The following is a 14,438-nucleotide window of genomic DNA, read 5'->3' as shown; positions in this document are numbered from 1 at the left end:
GCCTCTCCCCCTCAAAAATAAATAAACATTAAAAAAAATTTTTTTAAATAAAGGATATGATAAGGGGTGCTTGCCTGGCTCAGTTGGGATGGTATGCAATTCTTGATCTCGGAGTCCTGAGTTCAAGCCCCATGTGAGGTGTAGAGATCATTTAAGAAATTTTTTTTTAATTTAAAAAATACTTTAAAAAGGGTATGCGAAGGGATCCAGATGAATAGCTGGGTGAAGATATACATAGGGCGAGATCTGGGAGGGTCCCAAGTGGAGGAGCTCCTGCCCCCAGGAAGTTGGGTTGCACTACCCTCCCAATATATGGATACGTTCACCAACCTGGAAGTTCCCTAAACTCTACACTATTGGGATTTCAGGGAGGCTGCCTCCCTTAGGCATGATCAATGATTAATTCCATTTCCACCTGTCTTCCTTCTCTGGAAGATAGGGTATAGGGCTGAACCTTCGAAGCTTCTGATCTTGGCTTAGTCCCGCCCCCACCCATCCAGGAGACCACCCAGAGTCCCCTCAGGACAACAAGAGGTGCCACTAGTACTCCGATCGCTTAGGAATTTACAAGGGTTTTAGGAGCTCTGCGTCAGGAACAGGGTTAAAGACAATTATTAGAACAAAAGATACTCTTATCACTTAGGGAACTAAAAGGTTTTTGGGAGCTCGGTACCAGAAACTGGGAGCAGAGACCAATATATATATTTTCTATGATGTCACACCACAGCTCCCAGTTTCTGTGGGAGGGTAGAAACCTAGCTTCAGTGGACGCCTACCAAGTTGCAAAACTCCCTTCTGTCATAAGCGCTCAAAATAAGTTTATTTTTCCTTTGGATAAAGCCAATTAGCACACACAGATGGCCACCTCAATTACCAGGTGAATCTAGGATGTGTGTGTGACAAAGGGTGGTATCAGGTCCTCTTACTTGAGAATAGTTCGCATTTATCTTGAGAACATCTAAGTCACGGGCTGTATCTCCTTGGCTATAGAACAGAGAGCGATTTCGTTTGTTTGTTTGCAGTCTCTTAGCAGCTTGCCCGTGATGTGTATCACGTTCTGGATTAATCCTCATTCAGTCGTAAAGCTGTTTTCTTTCTCTAAGACTTTTGTAGAGAGGATTTTTGGGTTCGGAGAAGATTTTGTTCATAATTCTATTTCCCCAGCAGTGACAACAGTGGAGTGGAGTTGGTAATCTAACACGTTTTATTCACCTTGTGTTGTTAGGAGTCTGTAGAAAGATTGTCTTCTGAAAATGGCTTTGGGAGTGAAATTGTAAAACCACATCTCATTTAGTGGGCCGTTTCTGTAGAAAAGGAATCGAGCGAGTTGAAGGATTCCAGGCCATAACTAACGTCCCTAATCAGAAGTCACCTTCAGATATAACCATTGTCACAGGAGTGTAGTTTATTCAACACTACTGTGTGTATAGTGGACAAACTTAAGTCCTTATTTGAGGCACGTATCTCTTCTAGGTGGCTAGAAGGACACAAAGTATGTTAAAAACAGGAGTAGTGAAATGACACATTTTATAAATAGTGTATTGTTAAAATCCACACGAGAACCGTGTATTTTGGAAATGAAACAGTCAAACTACCTCTCTGAGCAGAACACATTGTGTTTGTGCGGGTTCAGGGAAGAGGGAGGGGCAGAAGGTGCCAGGAGCTGGATGCCAGTCTGTTGATAGTTAGACAAGCGTAACCACCACCCCTTGTGTTCTCTGCATACTGTTCTGACCTGAGATGTATACAGTACATGGAAAAGATCAACGTGTTCAAATTTTACAATGTCTCGCCTTTCTAGATGTTAAAGAAGTTGCCAGTGTGTGGCAAAAATGGAGTTAGTAAACTGAATTTTTGGTTAATCCACCCCCTGGTGCTAGAGGGGTTTCTGTCCTTGAGTCACTGCCATGGTGGAATCGGTCAGAGAGGAAGGGTAGAGAAAGGGATGCTTTGCTACGGTCTCTGCATCTGGAGGATAGTTGTGGCTTCTGTCTGAAGTTCTGTATGTGTGCTTTTTATAAAGGGCCTGTGTCTACTGAGGACAAACTCCAGTCTTTATTTTGCAACTTTAAAGATTTGGGATGTCTTGAGGTGACAATGTATGATAAAAAGTAGAGCTAGTGAATTAATCAACTTGTAAATATCTTTAAAAAATAATTACTAGAGAGACACCAGGGTGGCTCGGTCGGTTGAGCATCAGACTCTTGATTTCAGCTTAGGTCATGATCTCACGGTTAGTGAGTTTGAGCCCTGGGTTGGGCTCTGCATTGACAGCACAGAGCCTGCTTAGGATTCGGTCTCCCGCTCTCTCTGCCCCTCCCCTGCTTGTGCTTTCTCTCTCTGTCAAAGATAAATAAAAATAAACTTGAAAAAAAGCATTTTGGAAGTGGAATTGTGAGGCCACCACTAGGCAGTGAATGCCAGGATTTCGCTTTCATGATTCATCTATTTGTTTGTTTAAATTCCAGGTAGTCAACATACCCTGTAATGTTTCAGGTATACAATATAGTTTTTTTTGTTTAAATTTTTTTTTAGAAGCATTCCTTTTTTTTTTTAACATTTATTTATTTTTGAGACAGACAGAGCATGAATGCGGGAGGGGCAGAGAGAGAGGGAGACACAGAATCGGAAGCAGGCTCCAGGCTCTGAGCTATCAGCCCAGAGCCCGATGCGGGGCTCAAACTCATGGACCGCGAGATCGTGACCTGAGCTGAAGTCGGACGCTTAACTGACTGAGCCACCCAGGCGCCCCTGTTTAATTTTTTTTAATGTGATTTACTTTTGAGAGAGAGAGAGAGAGAGAGACAGAGCACGAGCGGGGGAGGGGCAGAAAGAGACACACACACACACACACACACACACATATACACACACACACATACACACACACACACAGATTTCAAAGCAGACTCTAGTCTCTGAGCTGACAGTACAGAGCCAGACGTGGGGCTTGAACTCATGAACTGAGATCATGACCTGAGCCAAAGTCGGAAGCATAACCGACTGAGCCCCCCAGGTGCCCCACAGGTACACAATACAGTGATTCGGCATTTCCATACGTCACCATGTGCTCATCACGACAGTTGCCCTCCTTAATTCCCATCATCTATTTCACTTATCCTTCCCCCCACCTCCCTTGTGGTAACCATGTTTGTTCTCTAGAGTTAAGAGTCTGTCTCTTGATTTGTCTCTCTCTCTTTTTCCCCTTTGCTCATTTGTTTCTTAAATTCCACGCATGAGTAAAATCATATGGTATCTGTCTTTTTCTGACTGACCTATTTTGCTTAGCATTATACTGTCTAGCTCCATCCACGTTGTTGCAGATGGCAAGATTTCATTCTTTTTTACGGCCGAGTAATACTCCATTCAACATATATACTACATCTTTATCCATTCATCTATCAACAGACACATGGACTGCTTCCATAGTTTGGCTATTGTAAATGATGCTGCTAAAAACAGAGTTGCATGTATGCCTCTAAATGAGTGTTTTCATATTCTTTGGGTAAATACCCAGTAGTGCAATTGCTGGATCATTGGGTAATTCCATTTTTAACTTTCTGAGGAACCCCCATACTGTTTTCTTCTGTGGTTGTACCAGTTTTCATTCTCACCAGTGGCGCCTGAGGGTTCCTTTGTGTCCACATCCTTGCCGACACCTGTTGTTTCTTGTGTCGTTGATGTTAGCCATTCCAGTGGTGAGGTGATATCGCATTGTAGTTTTGATTTGCACTTCCCTGATGATAAGTGACGATGAGCATCTTTTCATATTTCCGTTAGCCATTCGGATGCCTTTTTTTGGAGAATAGAGGCCTGTTGGCTTGTTTGTTTGTTTTGGTTTTTGTGACTTTTTTGTTTACAAGTGTATCAGGGAATTATTAATTTCTACTAGTAGTAGTTAGTAGTAGTACTCCAGAAGAACAGAACGAGTAGGACTGATGGATTGATTGGATTTCATTTTGTAAACATCCAGAAATAATGTTTAATCTGGGCACCCTGTTGCCAGTCAAATTTAACACATAAAATTAGCTATCACACCAAGAAAAGCAGGATTTCTTTCTTTCTTTTTTTTTCTGAGTGAGTTGGTATAGTATACGCTTGGCTATCAAAATATTCATGGCTTTTGGACTTTGAGTTGCTAAATATTTGAATTTGTAAATATTCATGATCATGGTGTGTGAAAATGTATGATATAATCTTTTTTAAGTTTATTTATTTAACTTATTAGTCTCTACATCCAGCGTGGGACTTGAACTCTTGACTCCAAGATCAAGAGTCAATGCTTTTCTGACTGAGTCAGCCAGGCACTGCCATACTGTATAATCTTAACCACACAAAAACATTTGCTTAGTTCTGTGTATACAGATATAGGACCTAGAAGGTTCCTTCATCCATGGAGACTCTTTTCAAAATAAGATCCTATTCACAGGTGCTGGGGACTAGGCCTTATCTTTTTGGGGGACACAGTTCAGTTCATAACAGTTGCAGGTCAGTGGTGGCTCTGCTCCTCCTAGACGTGTCTTTCCATCCTTGGACCCAAACTGAACAGGGCCCTCCTACTCAGCGTGTGCTGTTCTTGTGGCGGGAATAAATAATAGCTCTCAAAACATCCATTCAGATGAGGCGTGTATCAAGTTCAGTTCCACAAGTTTGCCACATGCCCGTTTGCCGTGTGTCACAAGTTCCTGCCTCACGTTGTGTTTGTCCAAAACTTGCATCATTTCACAGGCATGGAGTTCCTGTCAAGATCCAATCTGTTCCACTTCTTGTTTTGTTTTGGTTTTAGTTGCTTTACTGTCATTCCTCTTTTTGTAACTTAACTCTAACAGAAGTATCCTCTCTTCTGTTAGTCTTGTCAAACCCACTTCTTTGAAGAAGTTTGACATTTTTCTTAAGTATTCACAGGCATCTTGGGCTCCTGGGTGGCTTGGTTGATTATGCGTCCAACTCTCGATTTCAGCTCAGGTCATGATCTCATGGTTGGTGACTTCAGGCCCCACATCGGGCTCCACACAGGTGGTGAGGAGCCTGCTTGGGATTCTCTCTCCCTCTCTCTCTCTGCCCCTCCCCTGCTCGCTGTCTCTCTCTCTCTCTCAAATAGATGAACTTAAAAAAAAAAAAGAATTCACAGGCATCTTCAGCTGATTAAATGCAAGACACACATGAAAAAAATCTTAGCACTTAAGATTCTTTCAAGAAAAGATAGCAGTTTCTGAAATATATTTGGAATATGACAATATGTAGATAACAGAATGATTTCACTTATACTCTATAAATATTTCCAAGTGAAATACTTGCACAATATCCACATCAATGAGATGAACACTAGATGTTGCTGGTGAGTCTTGGTCTATGTGATAGTGACAGCAGCCGGATAAGAACGATGGGTTGTTCGCTCTATGTCTGGTTCCATTTTGTTAGGCATCTTGGGGGCAGGACTGTCGCTGTACTGTATTATAGGAGTGGTAGAAATTGTGTAGTCATCTCTAAGAGTTGGGGAGCAGGAAGGGGTTCCACACACTTCTGAGGAGGCAGAGTTACCCATCTGAGGCATGTGGCCTTTCAACCCATTGGTTAGAGGTTTCACAGCACAAGTTGTGTTCTTTAGTGTGTGTGTGTGTGTGTGTTTTCCAAGTAATCACCTTATGAATCTAGCTTCCTTCTGTCATCATACAAAGTCATAGATTATTAACTATATTTCTTATGTCGTACATCATATTCACGTGTTTTACTTATTTTATATCTGGGCATTTGTACCTTTTAACTCCCTTCCCTTATTTTGCTCATCCCTATACCCCTTTCCTCTCTGGCAATGACCAGATTGTTCTTTATACTTCTGGATTGTTCTCTATATCTATGAGTCTGTTTCTTTCTTGTGTGCTTTGTTTTATTTTTTAGATGATTACTTAGATGATTACATATATAAGTGAAGTCATGCAGTGTTTGTCTTTCTCTGTCTCACTTATTTCGCTTAACATCATACCTCCTAAGTTCGTCCATGTTGTCACAAATGGCAAAATTTTGTGCTTTTTTTATGGCTTAGTGATATTACATTTTATATATACACATATCACGTCTTCTTTATCCATTCATCTGGGTACACCTCAGGTGCTTCCATATCTTGGCTATTGTAAACGGTGCTGCAGTGAACCTAAATGTGCATATATCTTTTCAAATTAGTGTTTTTGTTTTCTTCAGATAAATACTCAGAAGTGGAATTGCTGGGTCTTATGGGAGTTCTGTATTTAATTTTTTTGAGGAACCGCCATACTGTTTTCCACAGTGGCTGCACCATTTTGCATTCCCACCAAAAGTTCATGAGAGTTCCCTTTTTGTCCCAAAATCTTGTTTTTTTTGGTGTGTTTTGTTTCCTTTTTGCCTCTGGATTGAAGTTAGCTTTTTACTCTTCATCTAGGAGTGACCTATAAAAACATGTACAGGCACTCAACACAGTTGGAAATGCCACATAAAGCTATGATAAGATGCCATTGTACACCCTATAAAATGGCAAACATTTAAAAGACTCACCACACCAAGTGTTGGTGAGGATAGGCAGCAACTGGATTCTTTTTTTTTTTAATAATTTTTTTACGTTTATTTATTATTGAGAGGCAGGGAGACACCGAGCACGAGTGGGGGGGGGGCAGAGAGAGAGAGGGACACAGAATCTGCAGCAGGTTCCAGGCTGTGAGCTGTCAGCACAGAGCCCAACGCGGGGCTCGAACTCACAAACTGTGAGATCATGACCTGAGCCAAAGTCAGTCGCCCAACCGACAGAGCCACCCAGGCACCCCAGTAGCAACTGGGTTCTTGTACACTGCTGGTGGGAGTGTAAAATGGCACAACCACTTTGCAAAAGAGCTTGGTGGTATTATGATGTTGTAGATATCTGAACAAGGGGCCACAAAAAGGATATCGAGAAGCTAGAAACATATATATCTTACCAGCTATCGGGACATCCCTTAGCCCAGTCAATCTGACACATAAAATTAAATATCATGTGCAGCCACTAGAGTAGGAGGCCAGGAGAACTGGAAAGATTCTTGTTAGGATGTAGTTCAAATGTCATCCAGTGACAGTGGCTTCACACACTGTACTGGTGATTTGGGATTATAGGGTTTTTTTTTTTCATTTATTCCTTCAGTCCCTCAACACATATTTAATGAGCATCTATGGTTTGTCACGATTACACTGAGCAAGAACCAGTCCATGTTCTCGAGGGATTTGCCATCGGAAGTTAAGGTGGACAAGTAAATTCATAACATTAGTATAGTCTGATCAATGCTACAATCACATGATGTGTCATAGTTTAATTTCACTAATAGAGTGCCACCAGGGATCCTTAGCGCTAAGATACAGAGCTCACAGCCAAAACACACAGTAGGGAAATACTCTAGACAGAAAGCATGAAATCCAGATCTTTCTATGTTCCTGTTCAAATAAAGAGTCTTTGATTTAATTTTGATATCTTGATATGCAAGGGAATGTCTTTGGGTCAGGAATTCAAGGACAGCCTCCCTGAGGAGGTGACATTCAAAGAGAAATCTGATTGGTAAGAAGGGGAAACAACTAATGCAAAGGCCCTGGGGTAGGACTGTGCTGCATTTAGAGGACCTGAAGGAAGGCCATGTGACCAAAGCATAATGAATTGTATAGGGCAGATCACAGTGGTATAGTTTGGAGCAAGATTACATTTCATTTTAAAGGTAATGGAAAACCATTGGATTACCTTCAATGGAGATCAGATCTGACTTGCACTGTGCTCGTAGAGGTGGTGTGGTAGAGCCCCTCCCTAAGGAATGTGATGAAAACCTCAAGACAAGGGAAGACAACCTGGCCATGTGCACGTATGTGACCTTCCTCACGACTCTGTAACATAGACCTGCCAGTCAGACTGGATGTCTGTGTGTTACCATGTATGGGAGACCATGAAGTAGAAATTGTATAAAAGACTATATCCCGCTGCGCTCAGGGCTCAGTTTTTTGGGTACGAACCCATTGAGCCTGTGCCAGTACAAATAAAGATGCTTCCTGGAAAGAAGAGCCCCAGTATCTCGTCTCTCTATGCGAGAATCCTGCTACTGTGGGGCTCCTTTTGTCACTGGTCACTACCCAACTTCCTTATTGAGGCAAAGCATAGCAGTGCTTGGAACTACCAAACTTTTGTGGTTAGCCATAGCTGACAAATACATGCTTACATCTGCTTCCTTATCTCAGAAGAGTAGTTTCTAATCAGGTTTTCTTTGACACTCACTTCCCCTTTTCCTAGCCAGAAACAAACAAACAAAGCAAACAAAGAGAGCCTCAACAGAGCTCTTTAAGAAATCAATAAGACCCGAGAGGACTGTTTAAGGTAATGGAAATATTGTATATCTGGATCTTGGTAGTGATTATACAGGTGTATATAATTTGTCAAAAGCCATCAAACTGTAGGCTCACCATAGGGGAATGTTGTTGTATGTAAATTATACCTCATTAAAGCTGATGTCAGAAAGGAAATTCTCTGAGCACCATAGGTAAATACTGAGGAGGTCTGGTGTGTACTGTTTGAAGAGTGCCAGCAACGTGACGATGTCAGAGCTGCTCTTTGAAGAATCAGTAGGGGTGGTGTGGCCATTTAAAGTGAGGTTTTGGGGCGCCTGGGTGGCTCAGTTAAGCCTCCGACTTCAGCTCAGGTCATGATCTCATGGTTCATGGGTTCAAGCCCCACATCAGGTTCTGTGCTGACAGCTCAGAGCCTGGATCCTGCTTCAGATTCTTTGTCTCCCTCTGTCTGCCCCTCCCCCATTCACACTCTGTCTCTCTTCCTCAAAAATAAATAAACGTTAAAAAAAAGGGGGGGCACCTGGGTGGCTCAGGGGGTAAGCATCCAACTTCGGCTCAGGTCATGATCTTGTGGTTCGTGGGTCGAGCCCCGTGTCGGGCTCTGTGCTGACAGCTCAGAGCCTGGAGCCTGTTTCAGATTCTGTGTCTCCCTTTCTGTCTCTGCCCCTCCCCTGCTCACACTCTGTCTCTCACTCTCTCTCTCTCAAAAGTTAACATTAAAAAAAATTTTTAAAGCAAGGTTTCAAAATTCTGTGACACTCCTCCCCTTAAGATCTGTGTGACTAGTTACCCATGGCTACTTTGTGGCCCCATCCCTGTAGACTCTAAACCAAGGACGCGTGAGGACTCAGCAAGACCAAAGCCATGACCCAGAGTGGTGATCCAGATGTTGGTTTATTGGGGGAACTTACGTGCAGGGGGTCGGAAGCAGCAGACGGACAAAACATTCTACTGGGATCTGCACGCAGCCGACTTTTATAGTGTGACAACTAGCCCAGCAACTATCTGAAGCCTTTTCCCTTCTTGCATGAGCAGTGCTCCGCGGAGATCAAGGCCAGCGCTCCCAAGGAGGTCAAGGCCTGCCATGCAGAACGTTCTTTGTTAGAAAGGAGATGCTCTGGGTTGGCCACCCGTGGTGTCCTGACCTTGACTATCGAACAACACGTTTTTCTTCATATCCTGCTTGATGGGAATACAGAGGGAACATGGGATCAGTACATTCTCAGCATAATGGTTAACAGGGGCATTCAGGGTGTGCTCGTATGAACCAGCCAGCCAACACATACCATGTGATACTCGATCACCAGAACAAGGTGGGAGTGATGCTGTGCCAACAGAAATGGGTAACTTCTACTTCTTGTCCTTGGGACGCTCTCCTTGAAACCCAGATGCCATGCTTGAGGAAGTCTGTGCAGCTGGTGGAGAAGGCTTGGTGGAGAGGCTCCTGTGAAAAGGCACCTCGGCCCCTGCCCTCAGCCTCAGCTGAGGTCCCCGCCAGCAGTCAGCCCCACCTGCCAGCCGGGTGAACGAGCCAGGCGGTCCCCGTTCCCACCAGCCGCGTCCATGCGGTGGGGAGCAGAGGCAAGCTCCCCCTGCCAAAGCCTGAGCCCAGCACACAAAGCCCAGCACAGACGTGGGAGCCAAAGAAATGGCAGTTGTCTTGGCCCCAAACAATTCTAATATCTGGTACAGATTCATACCCACTTACTCAAAATCCGCAAGGTGAGCTGTATTTCAGAATTTAGAATTTTTGATTTTAGAATTTGGAATTTTTGAAATGGTACTTACACTATATTTTCATAACATCCCCAGTGGGTCTTACCAAAATTTTCAAATGAAATTTTAAGGATCTAATTGGCTTTATGAATCGGTTCCTGAATTAGGCAGCATCCCATCTAACAAGTAGAAGAGAACTCCACAGGGCTACAGAAGGGGAAAGGTTTTAAAAGGCAAGACAAAGAAGTCACAAACAGGAAAAAAAAAAAAAAGGATTATTTTGGGGGAGGTCAACTTTCTTTTAGAGGCGAAAGCTTCTCGTGGTAGGTTGATGACCTCAGCGTTTTTGGGGGCATGGGGAAGCCCCATGTGACAGATCACCTTATTGTTTCTGACCAGAAGATTCCTTACTGACAGGTCACGACTACGTTTCTAGGGGAGGCTGAAAGCTTAATAAGATTAGTTAAACCCTGGTTTGGTGTCGTGGTCTAGCATACATTTTGGGCCCAAGGTTTTCTTTTTAACATGAGTAAATGCAAAATACGAGCTTAACCTCGCCAGGAGAAGGGCGAGCTAGTGCTCAAAAGTCCCAACTCCCTGATGGCTTGCAAGTGAGGATTTTAAAGGCCGACTTTGGGGGGGCGCTCCTGAGACACTGGGCACAGCTGATGGGAGGCCCAGGAGGTCAGGCTAGCAGATGTTACTGGATAACTTAGTGCGGCTTCGCCTGTTACCAGGGAGCTCTGTTCCATTTCAAGAGACTTGGAATCTGAAAAGTATCTTCGTTCCATATGTTAGAGATTTCATTAGGTCGATGTGGTAATTCTATCTTTAGGGTAGTGCTGATTAACTACTTGTAAGCGAGCGAGGTGCGTGCCACCTCCAGGTTCCTACGAACGATAAGCGAGGATGCCCATCGCTTGAGCCTAGGCCAATGGGTTGTTGCTTGGCAGGCCCGGCCGGGCCTGGGGACGATGACCTCCAGTGTTCATTCTTCTACCCGAACTAACGAGAAGGCCCTGGGAAGCTGCCCCTCACCTCCAGCTGCCCCATCAGTGACCCTGATCCGGGCCAGGGCATACCAGTGTGTAGGGCCCGCTGGGCCGGAAGCTGTGGATGTAAGCGGATACCAAGGAGGAAGAAGCTGCTGGACTTGGCGGCCGATGTGGTTGGGAGACGTGGAACAGGATGGAAGGGTCACTCAGGCTTCTGCTTGGAGGACAGGGTAGATGGTAGCACCACTCTTGCTAAAACACAACAGGATCGCTCTTGGCCAGAGGGTTAGATTACTGGGGGTCATTATCATGAAGGTGGTAATTGAAGTCTCTGGAATGTGTGAGATGGGCCCTGAAGAAGGTTTCCAGAAAGAAGGGAGGGAAGGGGGGGTAGACAATAAAGAAGGGGAAGAGGTACTCTTCGTATCTTTTAATACATCACAGTTCACCTGTACATCCCAGAATCCTAACCAGACCCCGCCTCCACCGCAGATTGTGATTTACTGATTAAGGTGTTGGGGTTTGTGTCTGGCAAGGTCTGACTTTCAGGTCAAGTTCCTTATAAATAAATAAAAACCTTCACACAAATACATAGCCTTCAGTACAGCCTTCCCCACCCCCCGCAGGGCTTTGATTGGAGGGCGGAGACCATCTTTGAGGTGCAAAAGGCCCAGGAAGCCAGAGGCTTCCAGCCAAACTGTCAGACCACTTAGGCCTCTGTTTCTTGATATGCATAAAAAAGGTCAGAGTCACCTCTGAAGGGGGAAGTAGAGGTGGGGGTGGGGGGCTGCGGGTGGAGAAGGGAGGAAAGGAGAGGACATTTTATCTTTTAATTCTACATATTTCTGTATTTTTAGGAAAACTTGACAGGAATGTATTCGTGTATTCTGTAAATGTATATATACATAAACATATACCATATATAGTAGATTCTGGCAACTTTCTTCTTGTCTTACAACACAATTAATACTTGCTGTGACAATAATTGTTGCTGTGTTTTGACTCAAGGCGCACCGGTGAAATCTAGGATTCCCTCCTCAGTTCCACCTTCAGTAAATTTCCTGCGTAAATAGTTGACTTGGGTGAGTTTCTTGATTAGGGCTTGGGAAACCAGAGGCCAGCCAAGGTGAGAACAGAGCAGGAAAGGCAGGGTGAGGCGATCCGACTTTCTCTGTTTAGTAAAGACAAAGGAGGTGATTGCCTGTGACAGAGTTCAGGACGCGCTCCCCTAAAATACGGCCCCTTCTTGTATTGACTATCTTAAGCTGGAGGAGTTCGAGAAAATGGCAGAAACAGGAAAGATCACTCTGAGCTTCTCCCTCCTGCCCTTCTTCCCTGACACAGCCCATAAAATTCTCCTGTGAGAGACCCCCTCCCTCTACCTGGAGGAAAGGAGCAAGTCAAGGGACACAGAAAAATCCTAACAAACTGGTCTTGCTAAGCTTCCCTCAGATTAGTGGACTCTCCTGCTGCTGAACCTGTCCCTGTCCTCCGTGATGCCCCTTCTTCTTCAAATGCAGCATAAAGATCCTCAAGTCTGTTTCCTTGGGTCCTCATTTCCTTATGAAGGCTGCTGTGTCATGTAAAACAGACTTTAAATAGATTTGTCTGCTCTTCTCCCGAGTAAATTTTTAGATCCAGCCAGAGACTTGCTCTAAGAGGGTCTAGGAACGCTCTTTGCTCTCTTAGACTTTCTCACCCCCTCCACGTTGGGATGTATTTGGTGGAGTTTTGGGGTGATAGTGGGGTTTGGAGCTGACCACCAAGAAGGAATTCCTGAAGACTCTTCAGTGCAAAAAAATGATTTTATTAAAGCATGGGGACAGGACCCGTGGGCAGAAGGAGCCGCACAGGGGTTGTGAAAAGTGACTGGTTATATACCTTCCGGTTGGGAGGCGGGTAGGGACAGTGCATGTCCCGATGGAATGTTGGAAGCAAGGTTTGCAAGACCTTGAGGGGCTAGCTGTTGGTAGGAAAATGTCATTTATTACTGTTTAATAAAACCTCAGTCATGATACCCTTCAGATGTATATCAGCGGCCATATGCTTGGAGTATAATTGCCAACATACACTTGGGGGTTAAAGATAAAAGGTTTGCAAAAGATTTTTTATGTGTTTAAGGAGACTCACGGCATCCTGGGGGGTCAGGATAATGTTAAGCCAAGATTCCCTTTGGCCCCTAGCCAAGTGTCATCATTGAGGCAGCTGAACTCCTAGAGGAAGGTCCGCCTGCCTGTTTCAAGGACTTGTCAGGCTATAGGCAGTAAGGGAATTTAATTTTTCATTTGCCTCAGTTTCCCACATCACCACAGCAAGCACTTAAACCCCTGTCCTTTGTTCTTGGGTAGCTCGGAGTATCCAAGGGATATCACACAGATCCCACCTGGGGGGCGGGTGTGGAGGGTACTCACTCTGCCTACCTCATGCTCCCTCATCAATGATACCTGTCTTGACTCCTGGCAGTTTAACCGTTTGTTTTCTGTCCTCTCCTTTGTTCCTGGGCAGCCAGGAGTGCCTGAGGAACATCCCACATCTCTCACCTGGTGGGGGCGAGGTATGCTAGGTTGCCCTTTGCCCTCAGCTTGCCTTATGCTCCCTCAACATATTGATGCAAACTGACTGGAAAGAACTCTAATATAAGAAGAAAATACAGAGTTTTATTTGAGCCTGGATAGGACAGTTGCTGGGGAAACACGATCTTCGCAGGTAAGACAGTGCTCCAGAGAAGGAACACTTTTTTACAGGGTTATATATTTTTTTTTACATAAAGAGCCATAAATCAATATGTCAGAAGTACATTCTTGTTAAAGCTCAGAAAGATCATAGATTAACATGTAGGCAGGAATCATGAGTTTTAACATCATGGAATGCAAGGAGTAGGGGCATTGATCGATATCTGAAGGGCAAGATGTTTTCTTTAGGCTACTCATTTACAAAGCAGATGTACAATGCATGCTTGACCGGCCATAAATCAGGCTTTCAGTTTATTTTTATTTTTTTTATTTTTTTAATTTATTTTTATTTTTTAATATATGAAATTTACTGTCAAATTGGTTTCCATACAACACCCAGTGCTCATCCCAAAAGGTGCCCTCCTCAATACCCATCACCCACCCTGCCCTCCCTCCCACCCCCCATCAACCCTCAGTTTGTTCTCAGTTTTTAACAGTCTCTTATGCTTTGGCTCTCTCCCACTCTAACCTCTTTTTTTTTTTTTTTTTTTTTTCTTTCTTCCCTCCCCCCCATGGGTTTCTGTTATGTTTCTCAGGATCCACATAAGAGTGAAACCATATGGTATCTGTCTTTCTCTGTATGGCTTATTTCACTTAGCATCACACTCTCCAGCTCCATCCATGTTGCTACAAAAGGCCATATTTCATTTTTTCTCAGGCTTTCAGTTTA

The sequence above is a fragment of the Panthera uncia genome, chromosome E3 (assembly GCF_023721935.1).
Source record: "Panthera uncia isolate 11264 chromosome E3, Puncia_PCG_1.0, whole genome shotgun sequence".
In the NCBI taxonomy this organism is placed as follows: Eukaryota; Metazoa; Chordata; class Mammalia; order Carnivora; family Felidae; genus Panthera; species Panthera uncia.
Note: the sequence above shows the minus strand (reverse complement) of the source record.